This window comes from Passer domesticus, chromosome 2, assembly GCF_036417665.1.
Source record: "Passer domesticus isolate bPasDom1 chromosome 2, bPasDom1.hap1, whole genome shotgun sequence".
Classification (NCBI taxonomy): domain Eukaryota; kingdom Metazoa; phylum Chordata; class Aves; order Passeriformes; family Passeridae; genus Passer; species Passer domesticus.
Window position 1 is genome coordinate 56,758,249 of NC_087475.1, and position 6,775 is coordinate 56,765,023.

A 6,775-nucleotide genomic window follows, 5' to 3' on the forward strand; every position below is an offset into this window, starting at 1 on the left:
TATTTTAGAAAATGAATATACTTAGTTATTCTTTGTACATACCAGCCCCTGGAAGAAAAAAATATTTCTGCCTGTTTGGAAAGCAAATTTATATTGAACTAAAATATTCCAAATATTCAGCATAATATCAAAAAGTGATGAAATAATTTTACAGCTATAACACCAACTTTTATGAGTCAGAATTACAACATGAAACACATTGAATCCAATTCAGAAAAATACACTTAAATAGTTTACATATTTACACTGTCCTCTTGATTTGGATAGAGTTATGATCAAAATGCCATATTTTTTCTCCATCATCACCTTCTTTCATGGAATATCATAAGTTTATTAATTCTTTAGCCAAATCTGAGTCTAAAATTTAAGCAATGAGGTACTGATCAATATACCTTTTGGCTCCTGATTTCCATTCCCAGTACCCAACTATACATTCTTACTGATGGAACTGATTACCTTGACTTCACCATTCTATTCTGTTTTCAAATTTAGCATTTCTCTTCTGTCTTGTGTTTTATATGTAATCTTTTTTTTTTTTCTCTTCTTTAGTTTGTCTTTACATAATTCATTGCTTTACCTTTACTTCTTCAGCTAGAGAAGATCTAATTTTTTCTGGCACCCAAGAAAGGGAGATGAACCACTGCTATGTTCATTTTACAGATGGAAAAATAAAAGAACCTGCCTGAAACCACAAAGTAAGCTGGTAGCACTGAATGGATTGCCTCCTAGATGAGTAATATATCCTCCAATCCCTCAGTGATACTAATTTTATTTGAATGGTCCCAACCAAGCAACACTCCTGAGAGCAGGTGTTGCAGGAAATTATGACCTGTTAGCTGTGACCACAAGACAAACCCAGAAGGCATCAGAGCACAAGTAAAAGACTATTCACATTGCTACAAAAGGAGACCACCATAAAAGGAATTTTTGTTTTACATTGTAAATCACATGGCCATACAGGATGGGACATGCAAAATTTTAAATATGTGTGGTCTTGGTAGTTTCCAGATAACTTTAATTAAACTCAAGAGTGCAGCTGACCTAGATTTTTGCAGTTGCACTCAATGATTTGACACAGATTCATAATTTTGGTTTTAGAGTTTTAGTCTTACTCAAGCGTTACAATGATCTGAGTCAGAAACCTATAATGCAGCCAGTTCTAAGGACATTTTATAACATTCATATATTAACTTGTTTAAAAAAGTGAAATTTTGATTGATATCTTAAAGTTTGAATTAAAAATTATATTAATTATTTAAGACGTAGATGTCTTACATACTTATGATAGCACTGAAAAAAACAGAAAAGTGCAGGAACCTGATAAATAACAGTTTTAAGATCTTTTGCACATTGTTTCATCTTCATGCTTCATTTTCAAAGCTTGGAGATGTTGTGATGGAGTCCAAGTGTGGATTTTCTTGTTTGCATTTTTAATGTAAACTGCAGTAGTTCAACAGTTACTTCCAAGTAGCATACAAAGTGTGGTCAAGCAACAAAATATTCACAGCCAGGAAGACTTACAACATTGGGCTTTTGGGGTTGTTTTTTCTTTTTCTTTCTATTTGGTTGGTTGTAGATTTTTCTGAGAGGAGCTGGACACGTAATACAAGTAATATTGTTAAATCACTGGTAAATATGGTTCTTAGCAAATATTTTTTCTGTAAGAAACTCAAGGACTGAAAATTGTGCTACAGTGGAATTAGTGAGTATTTTCAATTGGTGTCTTGATTTTATCCCAGAAATTTTAAATGTCTTTAAAACACTTTGAGATTAAATCTGTTAAACTATATAAAACACTCATACAGCTTCCTGTATAGTTGATGGAAGCATAGGGATTACATACATTTTTTTTTTTCTGATTCATTTTTGGAATGACCTTAGGCTGATTAGGTTCTTATATATCTCAGCTAAGGGCCTGAAGACACATTTTCCGTGAAAGTGACTCAATTTACCCTTAGGAACAGAAAATATAAAGGGGACTTGTGGATTGTCAAAGGGAGGAAAGCATTTCAGTTATTTGTTTGAAGCTTGTCTTAGAATCCTTAGAGTATTTTTGTTACTTCAAAAACATCAACTTTAAAAATAAAACTTTAAGAAGTCTATATTTTGTAGTTAATATTTTGTTCACATGCCAGCTGATGGCTGGACATCTGAATATGGAACTGTAAAGGACTGTTGGAATGCCAGCTGATAAAAGTGTGCTTTAAAGAAAAGAGACCATGTTAACTGTGATGTAATACTTGTGTAAACAGACTGAGTGGCCACTTGGAGAGGCATTTTGGATTGAAAACATGTTTTCAATCTGGGATATGTTTGGCAGAATATGTAACATTTGCTTCTTTGTGTAACAGTAGGCAATTTATTTCACTTCACATAAATCTCAAATAGACTACGGATTAAAGTGTGTGACTGTTTATGCAATCTTACTTTGCAAGAAAGAAAAATTCCTATTTTCAGTCTTTTGTCCAAATCTCTGTATGTGTGTGAGTGGGTGTATTTATTTTCCTTTTTTTTTTTTTTTTTTTTTTTCCTAAATAAGCTTCTGAAATATCAGTTCAGTAGACAAGACTCTCTCTGGTAACCTGTATGCCACAAGCTATGATGGTATGCCACAGGTTATGTCTACAGATTAAATTAAACAGATCTTGATATGCTTTATATGTTCTTGCAGTGGTATAGGAAGGTCTTAAACTCCAAAGGTAAATAGTGCCATACAATTTTCTTTAAATTGTGCTGATTTTACTATGAAACTTCCACTGACGCCATAGCTATGATCTTGCAGTGATTTGAATCTTGCAGCATCTGTAGTTCCTTATGAAAAATGAAGGAGGAAGAATGAGCTACTCCAAGAAATTATTTTTCTCCATCCTTCTCTGAGAAGACTTTATTACACAGACTTATTGACTTATTTCTGTGTTCTTTCACTTTGCATGACAGAGAGAGAGCATAGACTTACATGGGTAAGTGGGAATCATTTAAATTTAAACATCTAGAATGTTAGGTACATAAATTTTATTTTAATATTTGAAAGAGAAATAAGTGTATCAAAATAGAAATTCATATGTCCTTGGGCACGTATTTTATGATAAAATGAATTGTCCTTTAAGAATTTACTTTTCATTGAGTAAAGATGAACCCAGACCCAAGATCTTAAATATTAAATTTCAAATTATTATTATAGGAAAAATTACTCTTCCACAATAACTTCTCTACTGACTGGCACTGATTTTCTGCTCCCTAACAAATAGCTGATGGAGCCTTCAGCCCTGTACTTGTACCATTTGCCTATGGACCTATTATCTCTAAAGTTATCATTTGACTAGAATTGAAGAGGATGTGAGAACAGAGAAATCTGCAAGCTGCACACAGAATAAATTGCCAAGACAATTACGAGCAGTGGCCACAGGATTACTGGATAATCCAGAAGAAAATCTGCTCATGTGTGTTATTAAAAGGCTATGTATATGGAAATGCACCAAAGTAATTCACCCTTGAAAATAAAATGCTAGATAAATTATACTTTCTTATAAAAACAAACAAACAAACAAACAAACAAGCAAAAAAAAAAAATCCCCAAACAGATTATGAAGAAGGGAAACATTTCTATGAAAAATCTTGCTGCCTCTAATAAGACCTGAGAGTTCACAGTACATACAGTGCAACTCATTCCATATTCAGGAGGGTGAACCTAGAAATAAAAAATTATTATAATGATATATTGCAATGTATACTTTTCAGCTCCAGACAAGTTTCATCAGTCTTTTATTTGTATTTTCAGAAAAGACCATGAATAATCAAAAATACAAGCTCATGGCAAGGAGAAACAAAAAACTGAAGGTCCTAGGACATATGCTTAAAATTATAGTTTTCTGAAAATACAGCTCAGATTTCAGTATAACAAGAACAAGAGTGAGAAATTTTCTCACTGGATAAAAGTACAGTCAGGACAAGATGCAGCTAAGTAACTTTTGAAGATGGGTTATCTCAGGGCATTATAACTGATGAACAGTAAAGTGATTAGCATCAAGTCTTGGAGACATTTTCTCATTTTACTGGGTTAAAACTGTATTTTCTGATTTCTTTTTGACCTTATTTTAAAGGTTACAATCAGAAAGTGATCTCTGTATTCTATTGTACAGCTGAATAGTTTTGGGTTTTTTTTTCTTTTAAAACTCATCTTTATTTTAAAATGAATTCATGGGTAACTGATAACCCTGGTGTCTTTTTTGCATCCATTGAGTCTCTTCCAGTCAGGGATAGCATGGCAGCAGTTTGTATATTGCAGGTTCCCTCAGGGCGAGCTCTTCTATGCATGTGAAAACTAGCTGAGCTGTATTTCTTGCTAAACCTTACTTTCTTTCAGACTGTTGAAAATATTTGTCCTAGATATAAAAGAGAAGTTCCTCCCAGTGAACCTGTTCTAACAAACGTCTGGTAGCTGAGACACAGCCTGTGATACCTAAAAATATCAATAGTTTTGCAGAATCATCAGATATACTAGGAACATTTTAAAAAGTTAAATTTAAAGCTAGCTGAACAATCAGAAGGTTAACAAAGATAGAATTCCAGATTGTGTATTAAAAAAGGACAAAGGTTATTAGAAAAAGAGGGTTGAAGCAAAAATAAAATACAATCCTTAAAAAAAGAGCAAACATAAATTTAGTAAAGTTAAAACATGTAAAACAAACCCTAGAACAATAAATGTAAGCCAACCAGATTAAAAGGGGGAGAAACTGTAGAATATGAATGTTTAAAAATACTATATGGAACAGGTTTATTACAAGTAGATTTACAAAAATAGCTTATTGTTTCCTTAGACCTTGAGAATACCTCAATCCCGGGGGTATGCTTTGGTTTTCGTGTTTGCCAACAATTCCTAAAGTACAGAAAAATAAAAGCAAGAAATGGTAGTTTCATCCCACTCATGTTTAGGTTTAAAAAAAAATTTCCATCCTCATGAAATAAAATGGTATCAGACAAAAACTAGATTTTGGTACTAGACAATATTAAGATCTAAAATATTGTAGATCAAAAAGCCCTAAACGTTAGTAGTTAGAGAAGAGACTTTTATATAGGTATTCCAGGCATTAGTCCTAAATATAGAGGTGATAGTTCTATCTAATTGATAACCAACACTGAAATTGCATCACTCTTAGAACTGAAAAACCACAGAATAATTTAAGTTAGAAAAAAGTTTGGAGGTACTCACCCCTCTCTCTGCTCAAAATACACCTCATTTAATCAACATGCACTGGTCTATGGTAATTGAATCTTGAATACCTTTAAGACTAGGCATCCTACAATTTCTCTGAGTAACCTGTTCCAATATTTGAGCTTCCTTGTGGTGGTTTTTTTTCCTTAAATATGTAATCAGTATTTCCCATGTCCCAGCTACCACTGCTGTATTATACAAGGGAGAGTCCCAGAAGTTGGCTTCATCACAGACTATGTTTAGTTACTGTAAAATTGCATCATATAAGTGTGAATGATCTATTTTGTTGCTTTCTCATCTTATTTTATTTATTTTTAAAGCAAAAGAATTTAACATTACTGACCCAGTGTTTAATTTTGACAAATCGCTGTTTCCTAGGGGAAAAATAATTGATTTAAAAGATTATGACCAAATCTAATAAGCATTCAGTATATCCTGTTTTGATTAGCACTGGAATAAGAAATTATCTGAACAGCCATCAAACTGATTATTTGATTTTGTTCTAAGAACTAAAATCTTTATATAGATGATTTCCTTCCTATTGAATTTTAAAACTCAAAAAGCTCCACAGGGATAATGGAAGAGCATAGATTTCAATTGAAAAACTACTGTTCTTTGGATTTTTTTTTCCCTAAGAAATACGCAGAATTTCTTGTACATTGATATTGTTCAAGAATGGAAAAAAAGACCTGTGAGGGGGGATCGCAGAAATAGACAATAGCATTTAAATAAACAAATTATTTTGGATTACCTGAGGTTACTGTAACAAATACCATTTTCTTGTTGGCAGTGTCTCTCAGGCACGGAAGGTATGTGTGAGCTGATAAAATACTGATTCCTTTGTTGATGTCTCATAGCCTAGAAAAGGTTCAGAACAGGTTCAGTAGTGTAGGTAAAAAGAAACCAGCATAAATTCTAATGTATCAATTTCTAATACAACTTTATGACATTCTCTGTATTGGTTGTGACAAAAATTTATTTAAATTCTCCAAAATACAGACTACTTTAGGACCATATTTATTATATGTTAAAATACACTAAGGTGAAAAAATAAAAGAGAAAAATATATTCAAAATATTTTAAAAATATTTACCAATATAAACAAGATGCATTTAATTCCAAATCTGAGTACTTCAGGATGGAAGTAAACAGTCAATTTATTCTTTTTTATTTAAAAAGAGAACAACATGCCTAAGTTGATTTATAATATTTTCCTGAGTCTTGCATTTCAGATATGTTTAGATCAAGAAAGAACTGGTATTATGCAGAAATTAGAAGGAACTTTTAATTCAGACATGCTGGTTCTAAAAACCAATTTGCTTTATTTGACGATACAGCTCCATCTTTGTTTCAGTATTTCAGTATTAATTCTGAATACTTCAGTATTAGCTCTTAATATATACCTATATTTAAGTGCAAAAGTAAAGCATATTTCATCCAAAATCAATTGTTAGGAAGTAGAAATGGCTAGCTGCTCCTTAAGAGCATCAGGAGCTGAGGGTGTCCAAGAAAGTTGGCAGAACAGGTCCTTCTGTCATGAATGGCATGATGTGCTTCAATCTT